The sequence below is a fragment of the Pteropus vampyrus genome, unplaced genomic scaffold, assembly GCF_000151845.1.
Source record: "Pteropus vampyrus isolate Shadow unplaced genomic scaffold, Pvam_2.0 Scaffold68, whole genome shotgun sequence".
NCBI classification, from domain to species: domain Eukaryota; kingdom Metazoa; phylum Chordata; class Mammalia; order Chiroptera; family Pteropodidae; genus Pteropus; species Pteropus vampyrus.
This window is the reverse complement of record NW_011888849.1, coordinates 8,204,308-8,215,187: the sequence shown is the minus strand read 5'-3', so window position 1 is coordinate 8,215,187 and position 10,880 is coordinate 8,204,308.

Genomic DNA, 10,880 nt, shown 5'->3' with positions numbered 1-10,880 from the left:
GGTGCCTCTTCAAAAACAATATGCACCTTATCTATTTAAGATTTGTCTCTAAGATTGATCACAGTATGCCTAGATTTAGTTTCCTCTACATTTATCCTGCTTTTGTGCTTTTTAAATGACAGTGTTTTAAATGTGTTGCTGGATATCTTCCATCAATTTTGGAAATTTTTCAGGCATATTTATTGATATATATCTGTTCCTACTAATTTCTCCTTTACCTCTGAGATTCAAATTATTTGTACGTTTAATCTATATGTCATATTTCACATATGATAGCAAGCAACACGATAAAGAAACACCATTACCAACAAGTCAGAAGCCCTCAGAAGCTCTCCAGTCACTACCGATGTTGAAAAAGTAACCACTCTCCTGACTTATACATTGCTTAAGTTGAATAGCTTGTTTTTAATTATCCTTTTAAAGTACTCAAATTGTATTAACAAACATTGACTTTCTTCATATTTAAGTCGATATGTCAAAATAGTGACATTAACAATAAAAATAATACTAATTTAACTCTTGCTTTTACCTAAGGAAAATGAGGATTAATCTCTTTTCCCATATCCTACCAGTTCACCTATATGCTCAATCTCCATAAGACGTAACCTATACCCTATGAGATAAATAAAACATAGCATATTTATCAGAAAATTTGATTGACCATTTAACATTAAGCAGTGCCACAAATTACCTGAAATTCGATAATCCATGCTTAAATCCAAACTTCTTATACTTGTACTCACAAGACTATTCTATGCTTCTCCTAAAATATTCCAGCCTCTGCTTCCATATTAAGTATGAATCCTCTCTGTTCCTATATCTTGCAACCATGCCAAGATTATTAAAAGACTTTAAATTCCTTAATAATGGTCTTGCGCTTCACATCTCGATATTTGAATAGTCTGAATATTCTTTTTTGTTTTTATTCATTTGCCAAAGTATGTGATTTAAATGTTATAATTAAATTGTAATTTAATTTTAAATGAGAAATATTATTAATTTCTACTATAAAAGAGAATGAAGTATTTCTGAGCCTATTCATTCTCTTATATGTATATTGTTTATGGAATAATAAGAGTGATGTCAGTATCATATTAAACATTAAATACAGAAAAACTTAATTATCAGTTAGTGAGACATATGTATAATCATAGTGCAAATTCTGTGTATTCAATGAGTTCTTATACCACCTCGTCAAATAAGCATATAGCCAAGAACATTCTTTACGGAATTTTAAAAACTAAATAACTTAATTGCTTTTTATTTTAGTTCAATAACTTTTTAACTTAACCTATTCTATCATTGTCTCTGAACTACCAAGATTAAAATAACATAATGAAGAAGTCCATTGAATCCTTTTTCAATTTATCTGGTCCATGATACTTTAATTCCTACATTAGTTTTTTTTTTTTTTTCCCTGAGTTCTATAAATAAAATTACATTACAAATTAACAAAAGCCATTTTTTAATGATGTTCCAGAAAAAGAGAAGTGAGAATGAGAAGCATCATTAATGTTTATATTATACTCTACTACTTCTTTCATTCATTCTTCCTACTTAACCACAGAATCTGTGAGAAGTCTTGTTCATGCCAATGCAAATAGGGTACAGAATGGAAGATCCAACAAACATTTACAATAATACATTAATGTATTTTTATGAAAATAAGAGGAGGAATCTATGAGAGCTGAGAAGATACATTGATGCAGTTTTTTTTTTTAACTACACCTGTTTTTTTTTAATTACATTTGTCCTAAATTATAATAATCACAAAGAAGGAATTAAACACATTCTAATGAAACTGCAGATTCTGTTGATTAAATAGGCTAATCATGTAGAGAATTAAGGTTTTGTTGAGAATAAGTATGTTTAAATCACATTAGTATCACTAGTGTAATTTAATTCAAGTTTTTACAAAAAAAAAATGTAAATACTTTATCATTCTCATTTCCATTTCCAACTTCGTTAGTTGAAATCCCATTCTGTAAAAGAAATGTCTTTAAATTCGTACTCCAGAAAGAATAACTCTATATATTCAAGAGACAAATCCTTTTCACAAGAGGTAAATAGCAGGTTTCATGCTGGTGAATGATTATCTTTAATTTGTTTTGATATCTAACTGTTAAATTAAGAAAATGATGAGATTATAGCTCATGTTTGAAGTTTATGGGGAAAAGCATCACACTTATTCCTGAAATACACCTTCCATTGCAGTCAAAAGTACAATGATGCTAAATTTTTACTGAGAAAACAAGCTGGCAGCTCCTTATGTGTGGGTGTACATTTATCACATTAGGAAACTCTTGAACCTACTAGCATGGGAAAGCTGAAGAGAAATAAAGCTAAAATGAGCAATTTCAAAATAAATTAAAATTATGTTCTTAAAACATAGCTTTATTTTGCATAAATCAATCTGTTAATATACATATATGTGATTTGTATTACATTATATATATATATATATATATATATATATATATCTGCATGCATATAAGACATGTAATATGCCTTACTCTTAATCATTTCCTGCTTCCCTATCCTTGCAGAGTTTAAGCAGTCTTCTTGCCCTTTCTTATTATCACTACCTGCCAATTTCTTATTATACTTTAAGTTCTAGCATAAACCTCATTTCCTCTATCGAAAGTTCTGCACTAATTTTATCAGAAATGTCTCCATCTGTTTACATTCGTAGCACTTTTTACATATTATTATTTATCCATTCAGTCATTATCAAGTATATTATTGAATATTATGTGCTAGGCACTGGGTTGTGGGTGAATAGCAATGGATGAGACCTAGTATCTTTTCTAACAAAGCTTGCATTCTATTGAGAATATGATCATGAAAAAATATTGTAAGCAATGTGTTTGGAAATCCTATTGTTCTCTAGCATGAAGTGACAGGAAATATATAGTTAATCAGAAAAATATAAGAGAAGCAGATTCTATAGTCCTGAAGCCCTGGAAATTTTTTTAATGCTTCTTTGAAATGTCATCTAACAGCTATTAAGACCTAGAACATGTGAGTAGTCACTACATTCACTTGCAGCTTGCGACTTTCTGATGATTAATTTTGTGTCTTCATATTTGCAACATCTTAGAGCAAGGGATATAAGTAGGGACTAAAGAATGTATGGTCATTGAATTGAATCAAAACAAGATGTTACCCAAAAGATGGTATCTTCTAGTGGGGAGGTAATGATAGTTATGCACCACAGAGTGTATAAATAAGAGCATACAAGTGCTAGTGGAACAAAATAGAAGGGATAGTTAACTATGAGAGGGATTTCAGAAGTCTCATGAATGGGGTGGATTTTCATCTGGGTCCAAAAAAATAAATGAATAAGGTAGAAAATAGGGAGTGTGTGGAAAGAATATCCCAGGGTTAGATTTTAGATAAGATAGGCACTAGTGATGCATAAGGCAAAAATAAATAATTGCATTTAAAAAATAATTAAATAAATGCATCTTCATTCATATTTTTTAAAACTAAATTATAATTTGGTAAACACAGTGATGGAAAATTAGAATGCATCCTGATTTGATGATTCATACTGCATAAAATTTAGTACGCTTTTCTGGTAGTGAGATACAAAAGAGAAATTGTCACTGAAGTCCAAATTAATACAGTTTCAAAAAAATAGAAAAATATTTTAACAATGGTAAAGTATTGATGAGGTGTCTCAAGTGTTCAACTATAATTATTCAACAAATATTTATTGAGTATCTACTGTATGTCAAGCAACATGTTAAGAGGTAAACATTCTTCCATGAATAAAGATGAATACAAAAACATGTTATAGGCAAAAACACTGCAACCGTGGGCTTAAATTTATTTCAAAGGTTTTAAATACTGCTCTTGTTTTTGTTATTGAAATATGTATTTTATCTTTCCCTAATAGCACCTTTTTTTCCCCTTTTTTATTTGGAAAACTATTTCTTCATATTCAAGTGGCTTAAGTTTGGCCAATTATTGACTTAAGTTTGGCCAATTTATCTAGGGAATTTGGATCTTTAATCATGACATATAAGGGACATTTGGAAATGAATTATGGGATTGCAGATGTTTGAGCAACAATCTATGAACTTCTATTGAGATTTTGAAAAGGAGTAGAAATTCTTATTTTGTGTAGAAAGTCTAAATTAAATGGGAAAGAATAAATTTAGGAACGTAATGCTCAGAGGTGAAAACGTGATTTTACGCTTTTCTAAGAGAGAGAACATGATTGAAGCTCTTGAATCTAACCATTTGAAAGAATGCCATTTTGGACTTCTCAGACACATGTGTCAGTGAAATCACTCTCTTCTTAAGATATTTGAGCTGGGTTTCCATCTCTTAAAAAAAAAGAGCCATAACCAATATATTACGTATCATTATTATTATGATAAATGCTATAAAGGAAAGTACAGATTTTATGAGAACATTTTAATTTAAAGGAAACGCAGAAGAAGGGGGATGGTTTAGAGGTAATTAGAGCATTTAAGCTTGACCCAAATGATGTTAAACTGAGCTCGTCTTTGTGAAAGATATTTAGCAACTACATATAGACATAATATACTATATATTTATATATCATATGATGTAAGCCATATGATATATAAATTATATGTAAAATATATAGCTCAAAATCACAAAAGGAATCATGGACAATTTGAACTTCAGTGTCACCCCAACATCATAGGGGAAGGATAATGACGCAGAAGTGTAGTTAGCATTTTTCCTCAGTTCTCCCTCACTGATGCAGTGAAGAATCACAGACCGGTGAGATTTAGAAAAAAATTATTAAAAGTATATTTTAGAAAGACAAAACACGCCTCAAGGAGGACCACAGTTTCAGCAATAAGAACTGTAACAGAGTGCTGTAACAACAACAACAACCCCAGAAGTTTCATTATATTTAAGGCATGATGGGTGGTTCCAAAGTCATTCCTAGATGATTGGCAAGTGAAGTCATTTTGATTGATATTTGGCTGCTATATAACTCTACCTAGTGTGCATATGCATACCCAGAATTCTACTACCATTGGGGTGTTCTTTGAGCTGTCTCTAGGCTGGGCCCTTATTCCTTTGTTCCCCTGTTGCTCGTGTCTGACTGGCTACCAAATAGTAATGTCAACTGACACATAAAGGGGACACATAAAGGTGTGACCAGAATACTCCAAATCACAGACAGCAGCCCCCATCTGCAGGAACCAACAAGCATGAGGATCCCACCTTGTAAGGATCCATATAAGCTGAACACCTTAGACGATGCTCAAGCCTGACCCAAGAGCATCACGAGCGGGTGTGCTAGAGCCAAAATCTTTGACCTTTTGATTCCTCAGAGCCACTAGCTTGGGACCTACACATGGTTCTCTACACTGCCAGTCAACATAGCTTGCTTGGGAGACTCAGAACTTTCATCCCTTCACTCTGTCGCATGAGACTCTGTACTTCCTCTCTGTGTGTTGTATGTTAACCTGCATGGGTACGTGATTGGTTTATTTGCAAAGGTTATACTCAATAAACCCTGGCATTGTGAAAGACATAAATGTGTTAAAGAGTGTTACTTTGGTAGCCACTTTTCCTGCTCATAACAAAACAAACAACTTACATTTCTCTCCTTAATGAGAAAATATATATGTAGTCATACCAATTAGTGAAAGTCTGGAAGGAAATCAAAAATTTTTCTTTATATATTTTGTTTTGCTTCACTAATTGGTATAATGTAGCAAGTCCATTTCTGAAAACATATGCTCTAGAAAGCCTCCAGTATTTGTGCCAGGATGTTTATTGCAGCACTAATTTTACTGTATACACACACACACACACACACACACACACACACACACACACACACACACACAGGAAAGAAAGAAATGAAATAAAATAAAAAGATACAGCATCAATATTCACAAGTGGGAAAAGAAATTTCAAGTTTATTTTGATACAACCATACTATGAATTACAGAGCTTGCAAAAAATATATAAAATATATAAACATTGATTTTGAGAGTGCCTGTAATTTGATTCCAAAGAAAATCACAGACACATTAATTATATAATACTATTAAAAATAATAAAGGAAAAACATATGTTTTCTATATATATGTTTGGAGTTTGAAGAAACATGCAAAATACATAGTTCAAGCTAACATTGTTTCACTGGAAAGTGAAAAAGAAAAAAAATGAACTTGTTTCACCAAATTTAAAACTTAATAGCTATTTCTAAATTGTTATTTTCTTAATAAACTGTTTATCTCTTTCTTGCCAATTTGTAGGATTCATTATTATAGGTATTTTTTCAATCAGGATTCTTAATTTTAAGCAATGAAAGTAGACTCAGGTTGAGTTAAGTAGAAAAGAAGTTTATAAAACTATTAGGTAGTTAACTGGGTTTTTGAGTAAGCTAAAGATCCATATTTGAAAAATGAATATTTCTCCACGTCATAGTATAAAATAGTTAGTAGTAAGTGAAGTATAGTTGACAGTAGAATAAAGATCTAGCTGTTTTGATTATTTTCCAAGTGTTTGGTCACAAATTTTAATTACAGAGACTTTCTGGTTGATCCAATTTTGGTGGATACAATTTTTTTCTTCCTCTTCCTGTAACAGAATGAAATGCTCCTCTCTCTGACTCTACCTTAATTCCAGCCTGCATTTCTCCCATGGCCTTCAGGCTAACAGCTCCTGCTATAGATATGCTAATTAAATAGAAGAATTCTGCTTGAGGCTTGAGTATTTTGCAAAAAACATACCCTTGTCAGAAGGTGCCTCTCCTGAAGAGGTAGAGAAATATACACAAAAAATGACTGTTTATCAAAGATTTAAAGAATCCTCAAGACCAGACTCAGATCACGGGGTCATTGCACCCATGGAGAACAAAGAGATTTAGAGATTTTAAACTCTTCCTTGGATCCCTGTCAGTGCCTAGAGATCCTCACTCATCTCTTGCTCTGCTCCTCCTCCCTTCCCTTGACATAAAAGAGGACTGAATTTGGGGCACTCTTAAGATGAATTTGTGGAAGTATTAAGGTCCTCCATCTTCTCGAGCTAGTGGTTTCTCAATCAACAAACCTTTCCTTATTCCAAACTCGGATGTTTTGAATATTGGACTTTGAAGCATCGGGCACACGAACCTTGACTTGGTAACACAATTCCCTTGCTCTCTGTAAAAATATATTCTTTAAATAAATTTTTGAATTAATCTCCCCCACCCAAAAACCTGTTGAAATTTAATTGATTTTCTATTGGTGAGAATTAATATCTTTATAGTCTTAAGTTTTCCACTTTATTAATTTAGCATATTTCTCCATTTATTGAGATTATTTTCCAGGCATTTATGGCTTTTAAGAACTTCTTAATTATACTGGTTTATTTGGTTGATTCCTTGGTATTTTAAAGATTTTGTTGCTGTTATGATTTGTAAATCTCTTCTATTACATTTTCTGAATAAGTTTGGATGGTGTAGAGGATTTCTCTGACTTACTAATTTTACATTTTACAATGTTGAAATTTTCTAATAGTTCTGTTACTGGTTCTGATGAGTCCTGGAACTCCCGGATCTCGGTTCTTGGTGTTCCATCGACAAAGAATTGAAGGCAGATGCCCAACAATCGCATGCAAGCTTTATCAAAAAAGAAAGTACATTCTTAGAAGGGAGAATAGGCTACCAAGAGCTGTCAGCCTTGAAGACAAAGTGCACTCACTCTCAGAAGGGAGAGCAAGCTGCCAAAGTGGTCATCTCTGAAGCCTTCTGCCAAGCGAAAGTATAGCCTCAAATGGAAGAGCGGCCTTAACAGCAATGCTAATTTATTATAATGATCATATAATGAAGCAAAGGTGAATTCTAGGTCTCACCAGCTGTCCTTCTTCGCATGCCTATGTTGGGGACTTTCCCTATCTCCTTTATTTTCCACTTTAGCAAGAAGTTTTAAACCACAAAATTGCTTCACCATGTCAAAGCTATTGTTCAAGGTTGTTTTTCATTTTAATGGCTGTGGAGAGGAGTCCTGATGTAACTCTTACCTCAGTTCTAACAGGTTTTTGGTCTTTTAGGATATTCTATACACATTGTAATATCATATTGAAATGGCTACACCAATCTGCCCCTTTCCAAATAAATCTCTATTTTTCTTTTTTAATTTGTTTTGACTATTTCTTATGTAATATATTGAACAATAGCATACATAATGGGAGTTCTTGTTTTTTTTTTTTCTATTAAACTAGTTCTAAAGATGCTCCCCCGTGAAAATGACCTTTAATTCTAGTCTTTTTATTAGTCTTCACATATTATAGAAATTCTCTTAAGTTTTTACTTTTTTAAGAAGTTTTATAGAAAAGAAATATGAAACTTTGGACAATATATTTCTTAATTTACTAACTGACTTCAAAATAAGTATGAAATTTTAGGTAGCGCTTTTCTTAATTTATTTCATTACATTGTTTTACTTCTTTAGTTAAATAATTTAGTCCATTATAATAAAATGTTTTCTAATGTTGAACTTTTCTTACATTTTTGGAATAAACAATACCTTGGTCATTACATGTATATATGTATCTGTAATATATAAGTATGTATATTTAATATACACACTTGAAGTTGGCTAACCATGGTTTTATATAGAAGATTTGTCTCTATGTAGATAAATAAAATTAATCTGCAAATTTGCTTATCCTTCTATCTTTAGCTATTTTGTTATCAAAGTAGTACTAACCTCAAGAAATATATAATTAGAATGTCAATGTTCTCAGATTTTTGTAGAGTTTTTCTTCGCCATGATTTTCAGATTAGGTATTTCTGTGTCTGGATGCTTTGCAAATTAGGCAATAATATAACGCTAAATAGGGAAGCTTGGTTTCTTATTTAATAGATAATGTGTAACGTTAACTTAGGACAGGGAATGAGAAGCTAAATGCAACATAGATTGTAACAAAGAGAAGCTCCTGTGTTCCAAAATGTGATAGAAATTTTAGGCTTCCCATTCCAATGTTGCATATTTGAATTTGTAAACCAAAACAATTAAAATAAATTCTTTTTAGTAGAATTATTAAAAGATAATTCATGGTATTTAGCAGTGTCTGCTCCACTCTAAGCAATATAGGAAAGAGGCATGAGAACTACACAAATTGACTAAATATTAAACCAGATTATATTCGGAGCCTACTATGAGCTGCTAGACAGGGGAACCTGGCTGAACGGCCATTTTGCCAGACCACTAGGAACCTACAGGAAGATTCCTGCTGAGATTACTAAGAACAATTTCCTCATGCCTTTAATGATGTATATCCACACCCTCCCTGAAAGAAAAACAGATCTAAACTCAATTCTTCTCAAGCACTTGGGGGCTCGTTCTCTGGCTCTGAGAGGAGACTATGTCTCTGTCTGTGGAGCATTATTCTTTCTCTAATAAACTTTTTTTTTGTCTCTACTCTGGCTCCTGCTTGAATTCTTTCCTGCACAAAGTCAAGGACCCTCTCTCCGTGGGCGTAGGGTTTGAGACCTCACTTGGGGAGATTTACCTCATTCTGCATCATAAGCAAAAATTTAACTTTACCATCCATTGCAGTGTCATACATGGACCATAACATAAGTATCAGCACAAGTTTCTGTAATAGTCTTCTTATTAGCCAATTGCAATGAGATAAAAATGTAAGTGAAAGGAGTCAATCTATAAGTTAATCACTGCGCATCAGATAAGAGGAGAGCTGTGTTACTGGTATCACAACAACCAAGTCAATGAAGAGTGTTTGGAGCTACATTTCAAGAAATAGAAACTATAAATATAGTGTTCTTGCATCTAATTATAGCAACTCTCCTCCTTCCCATATTGACATCTTGAAACCATTTTGTTTTAATCCTTTTGTCCACTAATAACTAAGGAGGATTAAGATTATCATGAAAGCATGTGTAATATTAGGGCCTGGAAAGGCAGAAGTTATCATACAACATACCTCAGTTTAAACTGGGTCTCTCTCTCTCTCTCTCTCTCTCTCTCTCTCTTTCTCTCTCTGTTCCTCCTCTCCAGAAAAATACTTAATCTAATATTCAGAGAGTTCTTCGATCCATGTTATAGTGCTAAGATCCTCAAACTTTTATAATGGAATCCAAATTATGATAATTTTCTGGCAAATTAAGATAATCTCACGGGACTCCATGGGTTTAGAAAACGTCAAAGTAATGAGAATTTAAGTGAGAAGGCCTAGTTATTTACATTTAAATTATACAACAGTTATAATTTTAAGACTATAAGCTCCAAAATGCTATCAAGTAGTGTTATGAATTATAGAAGATGAAAGAGGATAAAATACTACATGGGAGCTGAAACCGATTATTTCTTATCTTATTCTATTTCTTAGACACAGACAGCATATGCCCGTTATAATATTTAATGAGTAAATGCTGTGCTGTCATAATGCCAGCTTCTATCTTTTCACAAAGCCGTTTATCTCATTATAAATCTAAACTCCAGGTATTTTACTGAGGGACTTAAGTCGAGGAAATCAGTCTTGTGTGTATTAATTGAAGCTTATGGTGAGACATTTAGCCTGTAGAGTAAGTGATGTGGCAAGGAAAATATCTATAAAGAAAAGAGACTTTTCACTTCTACAGCAATGATGTTTTAGTTTTGGTGTTGTTGCTTGAAAATTCAAGGATTTCTTTTCTCTTTCACAAAATATCTATGTATACTATAAGCATGTCATAGGAAAAAGAATACAGACTTTACAATCAAAGAGCCCTTGTTTTCTTTTTTCATTTCTCTTTTGAATCCATTATTTTTTACCTAGAATTTAATAAATGTTTGTTGAGTATGCCCTGTGTGCCACATTCTATAGGAGACATTGGTCCTTCCATGCAGTTGCTAAGGATTTGTGAAGAGTTCTGTAACTGATCTGAACCT